The sequence below is a fragment of the Salmo trutta genome, chromosome 20 (assembly GCF_901001165.1).
Source record: "Salmo trutta chromosome 20, fSalTru1.1, whole genome shotgun sequence".
In the NCBI taxonomy this organism is placed as follows: Eukaryota; Metazoa; Chordata; class Actinopteri; order Salmoniformes; family Salmonidae; genus Salmo; species Salmo trutta.
The window spans coordinates 34,348,005-34,373,533 of record NC_042976.1 but is presented as its reverse complement, the minus strand read 5'-3'; the positions used below and the strand labels follow the sequence as shown (position 1 = coordinate 34,373,533).

The 25,529-nt window shown below is 41.7% G+C and overlaps 1 protein-coding gene across 1 annotated transcript in view; it reads right to left on the bottom strand.

The window, feature by feature from the left end:
- gulp1a (GULP PTB domain containing engulfment adaptor 1a) overlaps positions 1 to 9,967 on the bottom strand; it is a 171,278-nt gene extending 161,311 nt beyond the window's left edge. Inside the window, exon 1 of the mRNA XM_029703043.1 lies at positions 9,855 to 9,967. The gene's annotated coding sequence lies outside the window, so the exon portion shown is untranslated. The remainder of the gene's footprint in view (positions 1 to 9,854) is intronic.
- Between the last annotated feature and the right edge of the window lie 15,562 nt (positions 9,968 to 25,529).

Sequence of the window (25,529 nt, the reverse complement as noted above, 5' to 3'; positions counted from 1 at the left end):
GACAAAATTACAGGCGTTAAGACATGAAGGTGTCACGTCCTGACCAGTAAAGGGGGTTATTTGTTATTGTAGTTTGGTCAGGGCGTGGCAGGGGGTGTTTGATTTATGTGTTTCAGGGTTTTTGGTTTATGTTCTATGTTAGTATATTTCTATGTGTATTCTAGTGTGTCTATTTCTATGTTTAAGTTTCTTGGGTTGACCTTCAATTGGAGGCAGCTGTTCCTCATTGCCTCTAATTGAAGGTAGGGGTGTTTTTTCCTGTGTTTTGTGGGTGGTTATTTTCTGTTTCGTGAGTATTACCTGACAGAACTGTTTGGCTGTCGTTTTTGTTATTTTGTTTAAGTGTTAACTAGAAATAAATACATGATGAGCACTATCCACGCTGCGCCTTGGTCTACTCTTTCAGACGGCCGTGACAGAAGGTCAGTCAATACGGAACATTTCAAGAATTTTGAAAGTTTCTTCAAGTGAGTCACAAAAACCAGCAAGCGCTATGATGAACCTGGCTCTCACGAGGACCACCACAGGAATGGAAGACCAGAGTTACCTCTGCTGCAGAGGATAAGTTCATTAGAGTTACCAGCCTCAGAAAATGCAGCCCAAATAAATGCTTCACAGTGTTCAAGTAACAGACACATCTCAACATCAACTGTGTGAATCTGGCCTTCATGGTCAAATTTCTGCAAAGAAACCACTAATAAAGGACACCAATAAGAAGAAGAGACTTGTTTGGGCCAAGAAACACGAGCAATGGACATTAGACCGGTGGAAATGTGTCCTTTGGTCTGGAGTCCAAATTGGAGATTTTTGGTTCCAACCGCCATGTCTTTGTAAGACTCAATGTCGGTGAACGAATGATCTCTGCATGTGTATTTCCCACCGTAAAACATGGAGGAGGAGGTGTTATGGTGTGGGGTGCTTTGCTGGTGACACTGTCTGTGATTTATTTAGAATTAAAGTCACACTTAACCAGCATGGCTATCACAGCATTCTGCAGCGATACAACATCCCATCTGGTTTGGGTTTAGTGAGACTATCATTTGTTTTTCAACAGGACAATGACCCAACACACCTCCAGGATGTGTAAAGGCTATTTTATCAAGAAGGAGAGTGATGGAATGCTGCATCAGATGACATGGCCTCCACAATCCCCCGATCTCAACCAAATTGAGATGGTTTGGGTTGAGTCAGCATACAGTTGCTCAGCATACAGTTGAAGTCAGAAGTTTATAAAACACCTTAGCCAAATACATTTAAACTCAGTTTTTCTTAATTCCTGCAATTTAATCCTAGTAAAAATTCCCTGTCTTAGGTCAGTTAGGATCACCACTTTATTTGAAGAATGTGAAATGTCAGAATAATAGTAGAGAGAATGATTTATTTCAGCTTTTATTTCTTTCATCACATTCCCAGTGGGTCAGAAGTTTACATACACTCAATTAGTATTTGGTAGCATTGCCTTTAAATTGTTTAACTTGGGTCAAATGTTTCAGGTAGCCTTCCACAAGCTTCCCACAATAAGTTGGGTGAATTTTGGCCCATTCCTCCTGACAGAGCTGGTGTAACTGAGTCAGGTTTGCAGGGCTCCTTGCTCTCACACGCTTTTCAGTTCTGCCCACAAATGTTCTACGGGATGGAGGTCAGGGCTTTGTGATGGCCACTCCAATACCTTGACTTTGATGTCCTTAAGACATTTTGCCACAACTTTGGAAGTATGCTTGGGGTCATTGTCCATTTGGAGGACCCATTTGCGACCAAGCTTTAACTTCCTGACTGATGTCTTGAGATGTTGCTTCAATATATCCACATAATTTTCCTACCTCATGATGCCATCTATTTTGTGAAGTGCACCAGGCCCTCCTGCAGCAAAGCACCCCCACAACATGATGCTGCCAGCCCCATGCTTCACGGTTGGGATGGTGTTCTTCGGCTTGCAAGCCTTCCCCTTTTTCCTCCGAACATAACGATGGTCATTATGGCCAAACAGTTCTATTTTTGTTCCATCAGACAAGAGGACATTTATCCAAAAAGTACGATCTTTGTCCCCATGCAAACTGTAGTCTGGCTTCTTTATGGCGGTTTTGGAGCGGTGGCTTCTTCCTTGCTGAGCAGCCTTTCAGGTTATGTCGATATAGGACTCGTTTTACTGTGGAGATAGATACTTTTGTACCGGTTTCCTCCAGCATCTTCACAAGGTCCTTTGCTGTTGTTCTGTGATTGATTTGCACTTTAAGCAACAAAGTACGCTCATCTCTAGGAGACAGAACGCGTCTCCTTCCTGAGCGATATGACGGCTGCGTGGTCCCATGGTGTTTATACTTGCGTACTATTTTTGTACAGATGAACGTGGTACCTTCAGGCATTTGGAAATTGCTCCCAAGGATGAACCAGACTTGTGGAGGTCTAGAATTTATTTCTGAGGTCTTGGCTGATTTCTTTTGATTTTCCCATGATGTCAAGCAAAGAGGCACTGAGTTTGAAGGTAGGCCTTGAAATACATCCACAGGTACACCTCCAGTTGACTCAAATGATGTCAATTAGCCTATCAGAAGCTTCTAAAGCTATGACATCATTTTCTGGAATTTTCCAAGCTGTTTAAAGGCACAGTCAACTTAATGTATGTAAACGTCTTACCCACTGGAATTGTGATACAGTGAATTATAAGTGAAACAATCTGTCTGTAAACAATTGTTGGAAAAATTACTTGTGTCGTGCACAAAGTAGATGTCCTAACCGACTTGCCAAAACTATAGTTTGTTAACAAGAAATTTGTGGAGTGGTTGAAAAACAAGTTTTAATGACTCCAACCTAAGTGTATGTAAACTTCCGACTTCAACTGTATGTGTGGGAACTCCTTCAAGACTGTTGGAAAAGCATTCCAGGTGAAGCTGGTTGAGAGAATGCCAAGACTGTGCAAAGCTGTCAACAAGGCAAGGGGTGGCTATTTGAAGAATCTCAAATATAAAATATATTTAGATTTGTTTAACACTTTTTTGGTTACTACATGATTCCATGTGTGTTATTTCATAGTTTTGATGTCTTCAGTATTATTCTACAATGTAGAAAATAATAAAAATAAAGAAAAACCCTTGTGTTCTAAGTAGGTGTTCTAAAACGTTTGACCTGTAGTGTATATGCTTTAATTTCTCAAAAATATAGGCTCATAACTTTCATTTGAAACACAGTTTGACATGTTCATATGAACTTTACATGTTAGTGCCCATGGATCCTTTTACATGGAAATGCACAGAAGTAGAAAAACACAGAAAGTGCCAATTGAATGTTAAAATACATTCTAATGTGTGCCTGGGATTTGAGCAGTATTCACATTTTCTTTTATAATGTCGGCCTTTTAATTCTGTAGCTCGGGTGTTCCAAATATACTTCCAGTTTGACACATTGTGTGACTAACAAAGGGTCCCATCACAGCTTGAAAAGCCTTTATTCAATAACAACAATACCCGTCTGCCTGGAAAAATTAAGACAAATACTTTGCATTCACCGAAGGGGAAATACAACATTACCTAATCACTTTCCACCACCTCATTTGCAAGGGTCTATAATTAATTGAGATGTGTAATAAGTGCAGAGAAGATTAATTCACTTATTGCGTCTGTGAAATTCAAAAAGCTTTGACATTTAAGGTAGTCAATTCACAAGTCAGGCAAGACAAAAATAAAAATTACCTCGGCTTCAGTGACTCACTCCTGCCACACTATGTGCTGCATTAAAGAACGAACAATTCAGACATTGAAATGTCATTGTCATGTAGTTTGCACATAGACATGATATTAATTATTACCATATGTGTGAGATAAGCGCAGGTTCTCCATTGAGTGTCCATTACCTTTTGCCTAATTGGTTGTTTTCCTGTGATTAGGATGAGGCCAAAAGTAAATTCTGATCAATAGTAGTGCTACACGAAACTTCGGTATTCTTTCTTTTTTTGAAAGTTTGGTACTAGAATTTTGGTTACGTTTGGTACTTCTGTCAAATGTGTCTCATGTGATTGAGAGGATCAAGTCTGTATCAGTGCAGCCACTTTATAGCGTGAAGAGCAAAGTGCCTGCTCCACTTACTTACTCATTGCTAGAGCTGTCAGGGCTACATTGTTAGCTACCCATTCATGCTGCACAGAAGTTAACACACTTGAATGATGCAACACGGCATGTAGGAATGTTGAAACTGTTTGTTACTGTTTGCAAAATAATGTCCATACAGGCTAGAAGACTTTTACAATGGAAGACGACACCGGTAGTGTACAGCTTTAAATGTAGGCCAACTTTCCTTGGTAATATATGCAAAATATGCTGATTTGAAAGCTGATTGTCACCAAAAATTATTAATTCACTTTGTCTCCTTCGCCAACAAAAACTCATTCACTTCTTCGTCTCCTGACTGGTTTGCACTACATTCCATAGCCACAAAGTCATATCCCACAGCCACATTCTGCCTTGCAAATGAGTCATTACTTTCTTAAAGAGACAGCAAAAACTTTTAGAAAAGAAGAGATTGCTTCTTCTATGCAAATGTTGTTGATCAGTACAATAAAATAATATGTTCTTCTAGCAGCCAATAAATAATTCCTAAATGGAAGGGATTGTTTGTCATCTGTAGCCCCATGAAATCAACTCAAACAAGCTCAATAACGCAATGCATGCAAACACTTCTATTGAATAGAATGTATTCATCTATTTTGTGAATAGACCTAGGCTACATCTTGAATTACACAGTTACACAGTCTCAAAATGTTTTACATAACAATGTTAAATGTAATGATATTGAACTCAAAAGATGCTCAACGATTGAACAGAGCAGTAGCTGAGTTTATCTGTCTGGATCAAGTGCCATGCTGTGACTGTGGCTGATACACATTTTTTTGTGGTATCGTTTCGGTATACAGTATCGTGATACTAAATCTGGCATCGAAGTCCAAATTCAATAGAATGCTGCAGTAAGTGCTAGAGAAGCAGCTCCCAGGCAAGCTGTTTGAAGATTAACGGAGTGATGGAGATCTCAGTGACAGTGAAGAATAGGCAGCATCAGCTGATAGTAATGATGTTATCAGTCACTCTGAGTATAGTCTCTGACTCAGACACATGAAGTGTCTGGAAAGACAACTGAACGAGAATGCTGAGTACACCGAGGAGAATACTGTTGTTGATGTAAAGTCGGGCCAAGGGAAATGCTCAACCTTGACACAATGGCTAACATGCTGACCACACCGCTCGTATCATGTGCGCAAGTGTTGCAAAATAAATAGACACATAGCTGTTTTTCAATCATTGCACACACGCTGCTCGCAAGCATCAACGAGCGACTGTGTAGCCAGGCGCTAAAATAGAACTTGGTTCTATTTGTGATGCTCGACGCGCTGCAAGTCCTGCCTCTCCCATCTCCCCATTGGTTTTTAAGAGCATATACCCTCGTGGGTGATTGAAAGAAGAACTGAGGTCACACTCCAGTCCAGTTGGTTGTGGTAATGCACCTTAAAGTTGGTTGCCAACCGCCATATAAAGTCCAAAGAATTATAAGAAGCCTGAAGGAGAAGAGATTACTAGAAACAAACTTGGTTTACCGTTTTATCTGTGGATTAATTGTCGGAGTAGAGGACCTTGTGCATTTCAGGTAAAATAAAAAGCAAATGTTTATATCCCAGGACAAATTAGCTAGCAACAGCAAGCTAGCTAGCTAATTTGCCATAAATGATTAATGCTTTTTGACCTGTCCCCAAATTAATATAATTGGTTTAGAGTTTGTTTTGTTATTTCAACCTGCGTGTCCTGATCACGTCTGGTGTGGGTGGACAAAATCAACTTGTGCAGTCTGGTAAGCATGTAAGTAACAAAACTATTAGGCTTGGGCGGTATACCATATATACTGTATACCAGGGTATTTGGTTTTTCAATACCGTCAATACTGTTGAAACTACTTCTTTGAAGTTTTTCAATACATTTTAATATTTGTAGAGTTAGGTTCTAAATAACAGGGTAAAAACTGACGGACAACTATGAAAAGCTCAAACCAAGTGTATTCACTCAATAGGTCAGACAGCTGAACAGACAAAGACATGTTCCTACCAGCATAAGTATATATACCCCAATTTAGGTGAAGTCTCCTCCTTCCCTCTAAACATTACATCTTTATTGCTAAGCAAGAAGTTAAGTGATGTGGGTAATAAACGGTTCCTTCTTCCTTAATGTGACCTGACCTGGGCCCCCATTCCTCACTAATCCACAGCTCTTCACCCTTATCAGTGTCCGCAACCAGTCCTTTCCAAGCCCCTGGCTTATATCCAACCTTAATTGACTCCACCATATACATTCCTCCTACAGATTACCATTATCTTCTGGTGTAACAACCAGACTGTGGCCCTTCCCCTTTCCATAGGATACCTGATGTCTAATACCCTGACTACACCGCTCGTGTCGCGTGCGCGAGCGTTGCAAAATAAATGTAGGAATATATGTTATTCAAATATTGCACCCACACTGCTCGCGCACGCCAATGAGCGTCTGCGTTGCCAAGGGCTAAAATAGAAGTCATTACTATTTCTGATGCAGATCGCGCTGCAAGTCCTGCCTCTCCCATCTCCTCATTGGTTTATAGAAGCAGGTACCCATGTGCCATCTCCTCATTGGTTATACCCACGTGGGTGATTGAAAGACGAACTGTTTTGCCGGTTGTCGTTGTAGTACTAGGAAAGTGTAGATGCCAATCACCATATAAGTTCAAAGATGAAAAAGCCTGGAAGGAGGAGAGATGACTAGAAACGATTCGGTTGACCGTTTTATGTGTGGTTAATTGTCGGAGTAGAGGACCTTGTGCATTTCAGGTAAAATAACAACTCAATGTTTATATCCCAGGACAAATTAGCTAGCAACAGCAAGCTAGCTAAATGGGACAAATTAGCTAGCAAGTGCAAGCAAACTAGCTAAATTGCCATACATTTTTTATGCTTTTCGACCTGTCCCCAAATTAATGTCATTGGTTCAGAGTTTGTTTTGATATTTTAACCTGCGTGTCGTGATCGCGTTTGGTGCAGGGGGACAAAATACATTTATGCACGATAGCGCACGTTGGTGCACGCACGGAGCCGGTTTGGTTTCCGTGTAACAATATTTCATTTTAGAAGTCAGAACCCATCAGTAGCTACAGGGTTTGTAGCTAACGGGTCTGAATACTTATGTAAATGTATTTTATACATTTGCAAAAAAATCTAAAAAACAGTTCTTGATTTGTCATTATGGGGTATTGTGTGTAGATTGATGAGGGGGATTTTTTAGCTATTTTAGAATAAAGCTGTAATGTGGAAAAAGTCAAGGGGTCTAGATACTTTCTGAATGCACTGTATGTTTAACTTTGTGAGCTGGATTTCCTGTCTTTGCAATTCATTTATTCAATTTGCATATTTAGGTAGCAGCTACTAGGGTTGCACAATTCTGGGAACTTTCAATAAATCCTTTCCAGAAATCCTGTTCGGAAGATTCCAGATTTCCTGCTTATGCCCTCCTGATTCCAGGTTTCCTCCAACCGGGATTTCAGGAAAACCAGGGAATTTATTGAAAGTTCCCGGAATTTTGCAACCCTAGCAGCTACCATGGAAATTCACTATTACTTGTGCTAATTTTGTTAGCATTCTGGTAATAGCCTCCCAATAGGCTTTTTCTGCATTTTTTGGTGTCCCCTTGTGTACTAAACCGGTAATACCGTATATCCCGATATGACAGAAGGACTGTATGAAGATATGAAAATCTGGATACTACCAACCCTAAAAACGTATCAATTAGTCACCGTCTAAAATTACATTTTGAAGACAATTATTGCCAGACAGCATTCTCTAACATTTAAAACATCAGAAAAAATGTGATGAATCAAATTACCAAAAAACATTTAGGTTAGTCAAGACTAAGATCTAGGAAGCAAGAGAACGAAAAGGACATCTTTGAGTTAACCTATACGCCTATGATCAGATCTGCACACTGAACTGTTGAGTAACTCTACCAAACCTGTGTCAACCTAAATTACTGTGATTATCATCTCTCTACCGTACTTCAAACAAGTGCCATTGCAGACAACAACACACAACTGACTGACAGCGCTTGACTTGTTTTAAGTGCATTCTTCACAGAGCTCAGCAATAATCAGAACGGTATAATTCAGCGGAACGTTCCTAAACCCAGAGGAACCAAGCTGCGGTGACACACTGTAGCCTACATGTCAGTTCAGGGAGTTTTAGCTGAATAAGATCGTTTTTTTGTCGCCTTGCTTATATTATGACCTTAATTTAATTCTGAATTTACTGTGTACAATAAAAGCCTAAAGGCACCACACATGGCATTAAGAGCTGCTCAAGCAGCACACACAAAAAGCTGAAAATATCAGTTTCCAGTAGGCTTCTGCTACATAAGGGCCAAACTGTGATTGACTAAAATGTGTGTTAACAAAATGGAACATGTGATGAGATGAACAAAAGCATCTTCTGAGATCTTAGAACTGAAACAAGGCTTGGGAAATAGTTGGTTGCACTTTACCAAAACAAGTTCATCACAATGGAAACATTGTTTTCCCAGATACGGTAGGCTATTTACTGTAGATATCCTTGTTTATCGGGTAATGGGCAGTGTGTAGCCCACACTGTTTGAGAGGTGGAGATATTTCCTAATAAACCAGTCAATCAATTCATCAAACAACCACAGAGACAATACAATACTATTTCAGTGATCAAAATCTACATCAATAGAAATGATGTATGAGACATGGCAGGTGAATAGGACACAGACAGCATCCGACAGTACTTTTACCATGTGAAATATGCCAACAAAGACATGCTTACACTAACCACATGTCCTCTAGTCTAGTGGACAGAGTTAAATCTGACAAAAAAAAGCCCAAATCTGTTCTTTCTGAGAGGAAAATGACTGCATGTAATTTCCATTCAGACTTCCTCTTTTGCTCTAAGGTGAGAACTGCAGTGCCCAATGTATTTGTGCAATCTCTATACTGCCCAACCACTGGATGAGTGACCCAATTATATGACAAAATACTTCCCCCATGGAGGAAATAGTACAAAGCATTGTCCATCAATTAGCAATAGGCTTGTGAAGTGAAGGCACCATAGTGAACAGCGTGAAAAATAAAGCTTGCTGAGTGACAACGATTATTAACGGGACATCTGCAAACAGAAATATCACCATTATTGAAAACAGGTCCTAGTAACGTTAGTAGTAGACTAGTAGTAATAGCAATAATATTTTAGTAATAAGCTGTGGAATGTTTAATTTGGATGGCAATGACATGTTTGTTATCTGAAAGTCTGAAAAATCGATAAACAAATGCTTTTAAGCAGTATATCAGAGTGAAAATGACTATGTAATAACAGAGTTAGTACTGGTCTATATAAACTGCAGCAATGAAAATAAAAAACAACTGAAACACTAAGCTGGTGTCTTGATTTATATGCATGCAGTTGTCGCACATAATTCTCATTACCAAATTGGCGATGCTGCCTTCCCGTGACGTTATGTCTCCCATTAGTCAAACTTTCAATTCTACTTGCACTTGACGTTCCGCATCCGTGTTGAAGCAAAAATAACCTGTCTGTCCGCACGCGGTGCAAAGTTTCTTGACAACATCACCGTGCAAAATGTGGATGTGGTTAACATAGAATGGCCTAAAATAAATGTAGACATGTTGCACTTGCAAGAAGTTAATCATTATTCTTCACTAGGCTGCGCGAAAGTGTTTTGAACAGTAAACAACAAAAAGGTTACACAAACATGACGCGACTAAGCATCCGAACACAAAACTGTTGAAAAGTGTTAGCCAAAGATGCATGAAAAAGATCAACTTACCTAACAACACGACACTTATCAGGCTGTCCTGTAAAATGGTCCTCGGCGATATCACATCAACACACTCTCATTCCGTCCTCTCATCTCCTCAACACAGAGCTGCTGGTAAAAGTTAGTGACGTCAACGTACTCGTAGCTGTTCTGGAATTGCCAGAACATTTAAAGTGACAGATCATTGGTTGGTGACCAAACTGACATACATCTGGACATCAAGTGCCACCTTTCAGGGTAATTTGCAGCTGAAAAAATATATATCGTCAACTGACAAATTGCAACTAAATTGCAGGTATTAGTCATTGTAATTCGTACAGACCCTGTTTGTATAAGTCAATACATTATATATTTCGAACCAGACAAGTGATACAAATGTAAGCAAGATTTAAAATGATTTTGTTTTGCTCAAACATTATTTATTTTTTAGCTTTTTGCAGCAATTTGCAGTCTACAAATCATTTCTAATTATGTTCCAGGCACCCGACCATTCTCTCAATAAATAAAAAAATTGTCCCATGGCTGGATCTAGAACAAACTAATTTACCCACTTGTCTCACCTTTATCCCAAGGTCTCTATCATGGATTAAACACACATCTGGGGAATCTGTGGGGTTTACATGTTTTTTATTATTATTATAAAGTTGGGCCACGGGATGGGATTATTTCAGAGTTCCTGATCCTTTGAGTTTTATGGCTTAGATTTTTTTCTGGAAATTGCACCCTTTTATCTCCTATTGTTTTTAACACATCCATTACAGTTGAACATTGCATTTCAACAAGAGTACTCACAGAATATGTACATGTGGACATTTTCCATTGGTGAAATTAGGCCCTGTAAGAGTGCGGAAAAGAACCGCTCCAAATATCCATCACCATCACAGCTCATCACACCAGCATTCAAAAGAAGACTCGCACAAAATATCTCTGACATATTGATGGCAGAAATGTTCAGGTGAGACTTCTCTGACTGATGATGATATGAAAGTCCATCAGCAGGGAAATTGCTTACATTTTGATGAGTTTTCAGATATACGTAAAAACATTTTTTTTTGCCACAGATGCTGAGAGCAGAGGTCTGTTCCCTGTTGTTTATTCTGAGTGAGGAAGGTGGACGGTAACCTTGTTGTGAATGAGATTAGGTGGAAGGGGGTATCACATAAAATGTTGAATACTCTAATACACCTAAAGAAACTCTGACTGCTGCAAACTTGTAAGGCTGATTGTGATCCTTACAGTTTTGTTTGTCTGTTATTCATTGGATGTAGACAACATCAGCCTGGCTCAATACCACTGTTAGCTGAGGAGATTTTAATCTTGGTTTAAAGTGCATCATATATTAAGTTTGCTCAGCTTAGTGTTGTATAATGTAATAAGACCCTCCAGTTAGCGTTGATGAACCAACAGAGCCTTCATAATACACTTTCCTATGGGAATATCATATTTGAGTCAGTGTCGACGTGCTCCACAGGGAGAGACAAGGGATTAGCAATTAAGTAGTTTTATGAACAATCGAAAAAACAGTAATTAAAATGATGAAATGGTACGGCAATATAATACTGTATGATTTCTTTCACTAAGTCAGTAGTTTAATTAACCCTCAGTAGTATACCAAGTTGAATTCGAACACATTGTAATTTACAGCAATGACTTGGGTAAGAATTTCAGAGGAGATGTAGGGGTTGAATGATCCAATTGGGAACTGGAGATGATGAGGTAGCCATGGTATTATTATGACCTAAACTAGCTTCAATGCTATGCCTTAGGATGGTGGCATAATTACAGTACAAGAAACACAAACAAGGATACATACCATGAGAATGATGTTTGAGTCAGTATGAATGATATACTAAAAAATATGTTTTTGTGTGATTGAATGACCATGCTACAGAGAGATGAAATACTTACAGCACAAAGATCCTGATAACTAAAATGCTGCTAAAACTGCACTCTCAAAGAACTGATAAACATCAGAGATTTGGGAAGCTGCCTATCAGTCAAGGCTCTGCCCCTCTGTCCCAGCTATTTTAAACACCAAGCCCTGTCAATTTAATTTACTTTCTCTAACGAAGATGCCATTTTCGCTCCTGTTATCAGAGCCTTGCAGGCAGAGCAATTCCTCCCCTCCTTTGCAACTGGGTGCATTTCCCATCACACAATGTGATAATCTGCCCAACAAAAAGCCCAGCATTCTAGGCAAATCTATGATGGCCTAAAACATCAATACATTTCTAATACAGATTATGTTCTGCACGGAACAGATTAACTTCACTGCATATAGACAGAGATGCATGAATTCTATGTGGCGAGCTCACAATCTGTAATCTGAACATTTGTAATTATGGCATCACAGAAGATAGAGTTATAACTATGTGGTTTGGATTTGTTCTTCACAATATTTTACTTGTACTTTAGATAAAAACATGATGAGCTACAATTGAAACAGACACATTTTGTGAATAACAGTAATATGTTCTCAATGTAATACAATTGTGAGCAATAATAGTTTAAATGATTTTCAACACATAGCAGCACTGACAACTCAATGAGAGTCAAAATCCAAAGTAAGTCCCAGAAAGATTTCAGTGTCATGAATAGCAAAAACAGTTGTATACTGTGAGGCTCTATGTTACTGTTCGGTGTGTTTTATGGTAAATGGGATTAAACTCCTGCTGAATAGCGCTTTCTTACAGTCAGACACCAATACCTTTGCCTCGCTACCCAGACTCCTTGCTCTGGCTAAACACTACGCCACGCCCAAGCACGTAAGTTTCCTCTTCGCAATGAGCTCCTGGTTCCAGTCTTTCTGTGCTCAGTGTCCCATCAACAGGGAAATGTCCATCTGTCCATCTTGTCCAGTCTTCCGTTTGGTTCAGTACCCCCCGCGCGCGGGCAGTGTGGGTGCAATGATTGAATAACGTGTATGTGTGAATTTATTTTGCAACGCGAGCGGTGTGGTCAGCATGTAACTCTGGGTCTTCCTTTCCTGTGGCGGTCCTCATGAGAGCCAGTTTCATCATAGCAGTTGATGGTTTTTGCGACTGCACTTGAAGGAACTTTCAAAGTTCTTGAAATGTTCCGTATTGACTGACCGTTGTTTCTCTGAGCTGTTCTTGCCATAATATGGACTTGGTCTTTTACCAAATAGGCCTATCTTCTGTATACCACCCCTACCTTGTCACAACACAACTGATTGGCTCAAACGCATTAAGAAGGAAAGAAATTCCACAAATAAACTTTTAAACAAGGTACACCTGTTAATTGCCTTCCCTGTAGCTCAGTTGGTAGAGCATGGTGTTTGCAACACCAGGGTTGTGGGTTCGATTCCCACAGGGGGCCAGCACAGAAAAAAAATGTATGATATGTATGAAATGTATGCATTCACTACTGTAAGTCGCTCTGGATAAGAGCGTCTGCTAAATGACTAAAATGTAAAATGTAATTGAAATGCATTCCAGGTGACTATTTCATGAAGCTGGTTGAGAGTATGCCAAGAGTGTGCAAAGCTGTCATCAAGGCAAATCAAATCAAACTTTATTTGTCACATGAGCCGAATACAAAGGGTTTAGACCTCACTGTGAAATGCTTACTTACAAGCCCTTATCCAACAATGCAATTCAAGAAAGAGTTAAGAAAATGTTTACCAAATAAACTAAAGTAAAAAAGTATAAAAAGTAATACAATAAAATAACAATAACGAGGCTATATACAGGGGGTACCGGTACTGAGTCAATGTGCAGGGGTACAGGTTAGTCAAGGTAATTTGTACATGTAGGCAGTGATGGAAAAAGTAACCAATTGTAATACTTGAGTAAAAGTAAAGATACATTAATAGAAAATGACAAAAGCAAAAGTCACCCAGTAAAATTTTACAAGTCTAAAAGTATTTGTTTTAAAATATACTAAAGTATCAAAGGTAAAAGTATGAAGCATTTCCAAATCCTTATAATAAGCAAACCCAATGTCACCATTTTCTAGTTTTTCTGATTTACGGATAGCCAGGGGCACACTCCAACATTCAGATATAGTTTACAAATGAAACGTATGTTTAGTGAGTCATCCAGATCAGAAGCAGTAGGGATGACCAGGTTTGTTCTGTTGATAAGTATGTGAATCGAACCATGTTCCTGTCCTGCTAAGCATTCAAAATGTAACAAGTTATTTTGAGTGTCAAGGAAAATGTATGGAGTAAAAAGTACAATATTTTCTTAAGGAATGTAGTGAAGTAAAAGTAGTCAAAAATTTAAATAGTAAAGTACAGATACCCTTAAAAACGACTTAAGTAGTACTTTAAAGTACAGAACAAACCTGGTCATCCAAGTAGCACTGTATGTAAGTATGGGTAAAGTGACTATGCATAGATAATAAACAGCGAGTAGCAGCATTGTAAAAACAAATGTGTGTGGGGGAGTAGAGGGTGTCAATGTAAGTAATCAGGGTGGCCATTTGATTAATTGTTCAGCAGTCTTATGACTTGGGGTTAGAAGCTGTTAAAGAGCCTTTTGGTCCAGATTTGGCGCTGCAGTACCGCTTGCCATGCGGTAGCAGAGAGTCTATGACTTGGGTGACTGGAGTCTGACAATTTTTAGGGCTTTCCTCTGACACCGCTTAATATACAAGTCTTTGGCACCAGTGATGTACTGGGGCGTACGCACTACCCTCTGTAGCGCCTTACGGTCAGATGCCGAGCAGTTCCCATACCAGGTGGTGAGGAAACCGGTCAGGATGCTCTCAATGGTGCAGCTGTAGAACTTTTTGAGGATCTGGGGACCCATGTCAAATCTTTTCAGTCTCCTGAGGGGCAAAATTTTTTGTTGTGCCCTCTTCACGAATGTCTTGGTGTGTTTGGACCATGATAGTTTGTTGGTGATGTGGACAACAAGGAAGTTCAATCTCTCGACCCGCTCCACTGCAGCCCCATCGATGTTAATGGGGACCTATGCGGCCCACCTTTTCCTGTAGTCCACGATCAGCTCCTTTGTCTTGCTCACATGGAGGGAGAGGTTGTTGTGCTGGCATCACACTGCATGGTCTCTGACTTCCTCCCTATAGGCTGTCTCATCGTTGTCGGTAATCAGGCCTACCACTATTTTTTTTATTTTTTTTTATTTAACCTGGCAAGTCAGTTAAGAATAAATTCTTACTAACAATGACGGCCTACCAAAAGGCAAAAGGCCTCCTGCGGGGACGGGAGCTGGGATAAAAAAAATATATAGAAATATAGGATAAAACACACCACAACAAGAGAGACAACACAACAATACATAAAGAGAGACCTAAGACAACAACACAGCAAGGAAGCAACACATGACAACACAGCATGTCAGCAACACAACATGACAACAACATGGTAGCAACACAACATCGTAGCAGCACAAAACATGGTACAAACATTATTGGGCACAGACAACAGCACAAAGAGCAAGAAGGTAGAGACAACAATACATCACGCAAAGCAACCACAACTGTCAGATTGAGATAAAACTGTCCAGTTTGAGTGTTTGTTGCAGCTCGTTCCAGTCGCATGCTGCTGCGAACTGAAAAGAGGAACGACCAAGGGATGTGTGCTTTGGGGACCTTTAACAGAATGTGACTGGCAGAACGGGTGTTGTATGTGAAGGATGAGGGCTGCAGAAGATATATCAGATAGGGGGGAGTGAGGCCTAAAATGCCTTGCAAAAGTATTCATCCACCCTAGAGTTTTTCCTATTTTGTTGCATTACCTGTAATTTAAATGGATTTTTATTTGGATTTCATGCAATGGACATACACAAAGTAGTCCAAATTGGTGAAGTGAAATGGAAAATTTTTATTTTTTCAAAAACTGCAAAAATAATTTAAACTGAAAAGTGGTGCGTGCATATGTATTCACCCCTTTGCTATGAAGCCCCTAATTAAGATCTGGTGCAACCAATTACCTTCAGAAGTCACATAATTAGTTAAATAAAGTCCACCTGTGTGCAATCTAAGTGTCACATGCTCTCAGTATATATACACCTGTTCTGAAAGGCCCCAGAGTCTGCAACACCACTAAGCAAGTGGCACCACCAAACAAGCGGAACCATGCAGACAAAAGAGCTATCCAAACAGGTCAGGGACATTGTTGCGGAGAAGTACAGATCAGGGTTGGGTTATAAAAAAATATCAGAAACTTTGAACATCCCACGGAGCACCATTAAATCCATTATAATCTTTTTAAAATAAAATGGCACCACAATAAACCTGTCATGAGAGGCCCGCCCACCAAAACTCATGGACCAGGCAAGGAGGGCATTAATTAGACAGGGAACAAAGAGACCAAAGATAACCCTGAAGGAGCTGCAAAGCTCCACAGCGGAGATTGGAGTATCTGTGCCAAGGGGGTGAATACTTTCGCAAGCCACTGTAAGAGGGTTTAATAAGTAAGCATCAACCAGCGGGTCTTGCGACGGGCATTCAGAGATGACCTGTTTAAAGAGGAGTATAGAGTGCATTGATGTGTCCTACAAGGAGCATTGGTGGAAAATCTGATGGCACCCTTACCTGCCGATCTATAAAGATTGTCTCAGTAATCTAGCAAGGGTAGGATGATAATTTTCCTGCCTCATGATGCCATCCATTTTGTCAAGTGCACCAGACCCTCCTGCAGCAAAGCACCCCCACAACATGATGCTGCGATCCTCGTGCTTCACGGTTGGGATGGCGTTCTTCGGCTTGCAAGCCTCCCCCTTTTTCCTCCAACCATAACGATGGTCATTATGGCCAAAAAGTTATAATTTTGTTTCATCAGCCCAGATGACATTTCTCCATAAAGTACGATCTTTGTCCCCATGTACAGTTGCAAACCGTTGTCTGGCTTTTTATGGCGGTTTTGGAGCAGTGGCTTCTTCCTTGCTGAGCGGCCTTTCAGGTTATGTCGATATAGGACTCCTTTTTGTAACTGTTCCCTCCAGCGTCTTCACAAGGTCCTTTGCTGTTGTTCTGGGATTGATTTGCACTTTTCCCGTTTGGAAATTGCTCCCAAGGATGAACCAGACTTGTGGAGGTCTTCAATTGTTTTTCTGAGGTCTTGGCTGATTTCTTTTGATTTTCCCATGATGTCAAGCAAAGAGGCACTGCGTTTGAAAGTAGGCCTTGAAAAACATCCACAGGTACACCTCCAATTGACTCAAATTATGTCAATTAGCCTATCAGAAGCTTCTAAAGCTATGACATCCAAGCTGTTTAAAGGCACAGTCAGTGTATGTAAACTTGTGTATGTGTGACTTCTGACCCACTGTAATTGTGACACAATGAATTATAAGTGAAATAATCTGTCTGTAAACAATTCTTGGAAAAATTACTTGTGTCATGCACACAGTAAATGTCCTAACCGACTTACCAAAACTATAGTTTGTTACCAATACATTTGTGGAGTGCTTGAAAAATGAGTTTTAATGACTCCAACCTAAGTGTATGTAAACTTCTGACTTAAACTGTATCTTCTGCGTTTCCTCTATAGTCGCCATAGTCTCTACAGTATCTATACTCTTTACAGTATCTATAGTCTTGCTTATCTATAGTCTCTCTGTGTCTATAGTCTCTTTAGTCTACGTATGTAGTCCATAGTCTATAGTATCTATACTATCTACAGTATCTTCAGTCTCGCGTCTCTATAGTCTGTGTCTATTGTCTCAGTAGTTTGTAGTCATAAATGCTATAGTCTCTATAAACTCAGCAGTCCTGCCGCTTCCCATACATATAGAATAGCACCTTGTGCACCTTCTGCTATTCCCAGTGGTTCCCCGACCACATAGGGACTTCTCATATAAATACCTACAGACGATTGTTAGTGGGGCCTCTCCTGCCCAAACCCTAGCATTATCCTAAGACTAGCTCTAGCCTTCTTCTAAGACTAGCTGTACCCTTGTTCTACATCTTTGTGTTCAGTTTTATTGGTTTTATCATTTGTATTTTATTTTTATATAAACTCATTTTACTTGACTCAATGAAATTCAGTAGACGTGTCCATCGGAGGTTCGCGTATCTTCCCCCGGGCAGCTCACAGTAAAAGTTTGATCTGGGCGAGTCCACGTCTTTGGTCAGATGGGAATTTCCCTTGCAAGCCTTCACACGGAATGCACCACCGGTGTTCCATCGCAGACCTTCACTGGGGTGCTCCCCCGATTGGAATCACCCAGTTTGTGATGCCAAGATTGTAGTGGAAATTCAACACCAAGGACATCTGAAGTCAATCTTAAATTAATCACTCTTTATTATCAGTACGCTGGAGATGTTTCAAAAACTCTGCACACCGTAGAGGTCTATCAGAAGCTTGCTGGGGCTGTCCCAGCAGTTGTCCTATACACAGACAAGTTATATTTGCATGATTTGGCATAAATCATTCATCATTACCAGTGGCTCGCACATGACTGATCAATATCTCACAAGGCTTTCTCTCTCCAAGTTGAGACCTTGAAACTGAGATACCTTGGTTGTTCCTATAGCAATATTCTGAGTGTACTGCCAAGTTGCTCTTCAGTGATAGTGAGGATTGCTCCGTACACAATCATTCAGTCACCTGCATGAATCCATCTAATTGGTTATTAGAAAAGTAACACTGATTTAATACACTGGCATTGATTTCATACACAAACATAACATCTTCCCTCACAAGTGTACAATACTTACCTGGCCTTGCTCCAGCCAAATGCTACATGTTAGAATCACCTTTGGCAGAAATTATAGCTGTTATTCTTTATGGGTAAATCTCTAGGTGCTTTGCACACCTGGATTATACAATATTTGCACATGATTCTTTTCTAAATTCTTCCAGCTCTGCCAAGTTGATTGTTGATCATTGCTCAACAGCTATTTTCAAGTCCTGCCATAGATTTTCAAACCGATTTAAGTCAAAACTGTAACCAGGCCACTCAGGAACATTCAAGGTCGTCTTGGTAAGCAACTCCACTGTATATTTGCCGTTTTGTTTTAGATTAATTTCCTGCTAAAAGGTGAATTTGTCTTTCAGTGTCTGTTGGAAAGCAGACTGATCCAGGTTTTGCTTCTAGGATTTTGCCTGTGCCTAGCTCTATTTCGTTTCTTTTAATCACAAAAAAACTCCTTAGTCCTTGCTGATGACAAGCATACCCATAACATGATGCAGCCACCACCATGCTTGAAAATAAGAAGAGTGGTACGCTTTGCATTCAGGACATAAAGTTAATTTCTTTGTCACATTTTTAGCAGTTTTACTTTAGTGCCTTATTGCAAAAAGGATGCATGTTTTGGAATATTTGGTTCTATACAGGCTTTCCATTTTTTATTATACTCTTGGGAAAAGTATTTATTTATAGGGCAATATCGGTAGAAGTGTTACAAATAGGGAGGTTCTGGACCCTTGCAAGACATCAAAGTAAAATGGAGGAATGTATTACAAAAGGAAACCGCAAAATGGCACTATACTGGGAAAGATGGGCTATTCTGTGAACATCGTAGGGTTGGAGTTAAGATCAAAATGAATTATGTACAGGCTTCCTTTGTCACGGTTGTCGTACGAAGTAGACCAAGGCGCAGCGTGTGTATCGTTCCACATTTTGTGTGAAACTATGCAAGACATACAAATAAACTAATAAACAAACCAACAAACCGTGACGAAGAGGTGCAACATACAACAACTTAAATATGATCCCCAATTAGAGACAACGATGACCAGCTGCCTCTAATTGGAGATCATCCCCCAAAAAACAACATGGAAATACAGAAACTAGAACCCCACATAGAAATACATAAACTAGACAAAAACCCCAACATTGTCACGTCCTGACCCTTGAAAGAGGTCATTTGCCATAGTAGAGTGGTCAGGGCGTGACAGGTGGTTGTTTTGGGTGGTTTAGGGTTTTCTGTTTATATGTGGGTTTTTTCTAGATTTCTATTTCTATGTTTTGTTTTCTATGTTTTGGCCGGTATGGTTTCCAATCAGAGGCAGGTGTCTTTCGTTGTCTCTGATTGGAAGCCATACTTAGGCAGCCTGTTTTTCCTTTGGGTTTTGTGGGTAGTTGTTTTCCGTTTTGTCAGAGTGTACCTTACGGAACTGTTGTTGGTCGTTTTATTTTTTCGGTTCAAGTGTCTTCTTTAAAAATGACCACTATACACGCTGCACCTTGGTCTACTAATTTCGACGCCTGTGACAGAACTATCCACAACAAGAAGACAAAGCAGCGTGCATTCTCCAGGAGGATGAGCGGGACCAAGCAGTATGGCTCAGAGGAGTGGACCTGGGAGGAGATCCTAGATGGGGCAGGACCCTGGACAAGGCCTGGGGAGTATCGCTGCCCGCAATAGGAGATAGAGGCAGCGAAGGCGGAACGGCGATACTGGGAGGAACGGCTAGGCAAGCAACAGGAGGCCGAGAGGCAGAGGCAAAAACATTTGGGGCGGGGGCACACGGGTAGATTGGCTAAGGCGAGGTTAAGACCTGAGCCAACTCCCCGTGCTTACCGTGGGGAACGAGTGACCGAGCAAGCACCGTGGTATACGGTGATACGCACTGTGTCGCCAGTGCATACTTACAGCTCGGTGCACTCGGTGCAAGCTCCTCACCGTTGCCGTGCTAGAGCTGGCCGGCAGCAGGGAGAAGTGCATCGGCTCAACGTATCTGGTCTCCAGTGCGTCTCTTCGGCCCAGGTTATCCTTTCACCTGCTCTACGCACGGTACCCCTCATTCACCAGCACAGCCCAGTTCGTCCTGTACCAGCGCTCCGCCCTTGCCGGGCTATAGTCAACATCGAGCCAGGACGGGTTGTGCCAGCCCAAAGCGCCAGACCTCCAGTGCGCCTCCAAGACCCAGTGTACCCTGTGCCTGCTCCGTGCACTCTCCCTCCAGTGCGCCACCATAGCCCAGTACGTCCTGTGCATGCTCCTCGCACTCTTCCTCCAGTAATCCTCCATAGCCCAGTACGGCCAGTGCCTGCTTTGAGCACGCGGTCCTCAGTGCGTCTCCCCAGTCTGGTGAGACCGGTTCCAGCTCCCCGTAGGAAGCCTCCAGTGATAATCAATGGTCCGAAGCCTCCAGTGATAATCCATGGCACGAAGCCTCCAGTGATGATCCATGGCCCGGAGCCTGTAGGGATGATCCATGGCACCAAGCCTCCAGTGATGATCCATGGCCTGGAACCTGTAGGGATGATCCATGGCACGCAGCCTCCAGTGATAATCCATGGCCCGGAGCCTCCAGTGATGATCCATGGCACAAAGCCTCCAGTGATGATCCATGGCGCAGAACCAGTAGTGATGATCCATGGCACGGAGCCTGCAGCGAAGGTCTCCAGTCCGGAACCTACAGAGACGCTCCGCAGCCCGGAGCCTCCAGTGATGATCCATGGCACAAAGCCTCCAGTGATGATCCATGGCGCGGAACCAGTAGTGATGATCCATGGCACGGAGCCTGCAGCGAAGGTCTCCAGTCCGGAACCTACAGAGACGCTCCGCAGCCCGGAGCCTCCAGTGATGATCCATGGCACAAAGCCTCCAGTGATGATCCATGGCGCGGAACCAGTAGTGATGATCCATGGCACGGAGCCTGCAGCGAAGGTCTCCAGTCCGGAACCTACAGAGACGCTCCGCAGCCCGGAGCCTCCAGCGACGCTCCTCAACCCGGAGCCTCCAGCGACGGTCCCCAGTCCGGAGCCTCCAGCGACGCTCCCCAGTCCGGAGCCTCCAGCGACGCTCCCCAGTCCGGAGCCTCCAGCGACGCTCCCCAGTCCGGAGCCTCCAGCGACGCTCCTCAGTCCGGAGCCTTCAGCGACGGTCTGCAGCCCGGAGTCTTCAGCAACGGTCTGCAGCCCAGAGCCTTCAGCAACGGTCTGCAGCCCAGAGCCTTCAGCAACGGTCTGCAGCCCAGAGCCTTCAGCGGCGGCCTGCAGCCCAGATCCTCCAGCGGCGGCCTGCAGCCCAGATCCTCCAGCGGCGGCCTGCAGCCCAGATCCTCCAGCGGCGGCCTGCAGCCCAGATCCTCCAGCGACGGCCTGCAGCCCAGATCCTCCAGCGGTGGTCTACAGCACAGAGCTTCCGGTAATGATCTACAGTCCGATTCCTCCGATAATGATCCACAGGCCAGGGTTACAGAAGCGGAGGGATCTGCGGGCGGAACGGGGGTTACGCTCTGAGCCGGAGCCACCTCCGTTGCTGGAGGATCGGAGGGAGAGGAAGGGTCTGGGTGTAGCACATGAGCCGCCATAGACGTTTGTCACCCTCCCTTCCCTCCCTTTGTGTTTGGGGATGTTTTTGTTGTTTTTTGTTTGGGTGCAGTCAGGGTCTGCACCTTTGGGGGGGGGGGGGGGGGGGGGGGGGGGGTACTGTCACGTCCTGACCCTTGTAAGATGTCATTTGCCATAGTAGAGTGGTCAGGGCGTGACAGGTGGTTGTTTGGGTGGTTTTGGGTTTTCTGTTTGGGTTTTCTGTTAATATGTGGGGGTTTTCTAGATTTCTATTTCTATGTTTTGGCCGGGTATGTTTTCCAATCAGAGGCAGGTGTCTTTTGTTGTCTCTGATTGGAAGCCATACTTAGGCAGCCTGTTTTTCCTTTGGGTTTTGTGGGTAGTTGTTTTCCGTTTTGTCAGTGTACCTTACGGAACTGTTGTCGGTTGTTTTATTGTTTTGGTTCAAGTGTCTTCAGTAAAAGTTTAAAAATGAGCACTATACACGCTGCGCCTTGGTCTACTCATTTCGACGCCTGTGACAAACATAGAAAAAATAAACTAGAACCAACATAGACATAAAATAAACTAGACAAAACCCCCTGTCACGCCTTGACCTACTCTACCATCGAAAAGAAAAGCTTTCTATGGTCAGGAGGTAGCATCCTTCTTTCACGCTGTCATTTAGGTTAGTATTGTGGAGTAACTACAATGTTGTTGAGCTATCCTGAATTCTCCTTTCACAGCCATTAAACTCTGTAACTGTTTTGAAGTTACCATTGGCCTCATGGTGAAATCCATGAGCGGTTTCCTTCCTCTCCGGCAACTGAGTTAGGAAGGGAGGACGCCTGTATCCTTGTAGTGCCTGAGTGTATTGATACACCATCCAAAGTATAATTAATAACTTCACAATGCTCTAAGGGATATTCAATGTCTGCTTTTTTTATACCTATCTACCAATAGGTTCCCTTCTTTGCGAGGCATTGGAAAACCTCCCTGGTCTTTGTGGTTGAATCTGTGTTTGAAATTCACTGCTCGACTGAGGGACCTTACAGATAATGAGTCCATACATGTGACTTGTTAAGCACATTTTTATTTGTAAACTTTTTTAGGCTTGCCATAACAAGGGGGTTGAATACTTATTGACTCAAGACATTTCAGCTTTTCATTTTTTATTAATTTGTAAAAATGTCTAAAAACATAATTCCACTTTGACATTATGTGATATTATGTGTAGGCCAGTGACACAAAATCTCAATTTAATAAATTTTACATTCAGGCTATAACACAACAAAATTTGAAAACAATCCAGGGGTGTGAATAGGGAGTTTTATTCAACCTCTAACGAGATAATTTACTCAAATATGTAATTTTATATTTGAGTATAAGAATAGGTAGCTACTCGTTACCTTAATTTCCCTATGCATTCTTGTCTCCACACAGCAGTAGGCAATGTGTTTCATGTTTCTCTCAGAAAACCTTAAATAAAATATAAGACCACATGGGGTTTATAGAATATGTAGGGAGCAGAAAATAAATGATTTAAGCCACAGCACAGTGCTCTTGGATAAGCTTTTCTCAATGGGAGCACAACACAGCATGTGCTAAATACTGTAGGCACAGTAGCCTACAGTGGCAAGAAAAGTATGTGAACCCTTTGGAAATACCTGGATTTCATAAATTGGTCATAACATTTGATCTGATCTTCATCTAGGTCACAACCATCTGCTTAAACAAATAACACACCAAAAAGTATACGTTTTCATGTGTCTTTATTGAACACACCGTGTAAACATTCACAGTGCAGGGTGGAAAAAGTATGTGAACCCTTGGATGTAACAACTGGTTGATCCTCCTTTGGCAGTAGTAACCTCAACCAAACGTTTTCTGTAGTTGCGGATCAGACCTGCACAACGTTCAGGAGGAATTTTGGACCATTCCTCTTTACAAAACTGTAAAGAACAGCAATATTCTTGGGATGTCTGGTGTGAACTGCTCTCTTGAGGTCATGGCACAGCGTCTCAATCGGGTTAAGGTCAGGACTCTGACTGGGCCACTCCAGAAGGCGTATTTTCTTCTGCTGAAGCCATTCTGTTGTTGATTTACTTCTGTGTTTTGGGTCATTGTCCTGTTGCATCACCCAACTTCTGTTGAGCTTCAATTGGCGGACAGATTACATTCTCCGGCAAAATGTATTGATAAACTTGGGAATTCATTTTTGATAGCAAGCTGTCCAGGCCGTGAAGCAGCAAAGCAGCCTCAAACCATGATGCTCCCTCCCCTATACTTTACAGTTGGGATGAGGTTTTGATGTTGGTGTGCTGTGCCTTTTTTTCTCCACAGATAGTGTTGTGTGTTCCTTCCAACAACTCAACTGTAGTTTCATCTGTCCACTGAATATTTTGCCGGTAGCGCTGTTGAATATCCAGGTGCACTGTTGCAAACTTCAGACGTGCAGCAATGTTTTTTTGGACAGCAGTGGCTTCTTCCGTGGTGTCCTCCCATGAACACCATTCTTGTTTAGTGTTTAACGTATCGTAGACTTGTCAACAGAGATATTAGCAAGTTCCAGAGATTTCTGCAAGTCTTTAGCTGACACTCTAAGATTCTTCTTAACCTCTTTGAGGATTCTGTGATGTGCCCTTGCAGTCATCTTTGCAGAACTTTCACTCCTAGGGAGAGTAGCAACAGTGCTGAACTTTCTCCATTTATAGACAATTGGTGTTACCGTGGACTGATGAACATCCAGGCTTTTAGAGATAGTTTTGTAACCCTTTCCAGCTTTATGCAAGTCAACAATTCTTAAACTTAACCTTCTGAGATCTCGTTTGTTCTAGGCATGGTTCACATCAGGCAATGATTCTTGTTAATAGCAAACTCAAATTGTGTGTGTTTTTTATAGGGCAATGCAGCTCTAACCAACATCTCCAATCTCATCTCATTGATTGGACTCCAGGTTAGCTTTTGAAGAAGTCATTAGCCAAGGGGTTCACATATACTTTTTCCAACCTACACTGTGAATGTTTAAATGATGTATTCAACATAGAAAAATAAAATCATTTGTGTGTTATTAATTTAAGCACACTCTGTTTGTCAATTGTTGTGACTTAGATGAAGATCAGATCAAATGTGACGACCAATTTGTGCAGAAATCCAGGTAATTCCAAAGGGTTCACATTCTTTTTCTTGAAACTGTACATAATGAAAGACCCAGTGATTGAAAAAGGGTCAATGAATATAAAATCGGAATATAAAGGGTTGTGAATCGAACTGAACCCTTTTCAATGTTTGGTTGCCGGAAGTAAATCTCAATAAGCAAAGATTAAATATAATAGAGTAATGGAAAAATGTGAGGCAGAAGAAAGTATGCAAGTACACAAGGAAACTGCTCCCAGCTCTTCAACTATGTAATTGCTATAGAGTCTGCCTCCCTTTCAGTTGACCTTATTCAAACATTCCCATTCAGAGAGAAAGGAAAGCCAATAAACACGTCATTACAGACATTCTGCAAAATTGCCATCAAATTAAC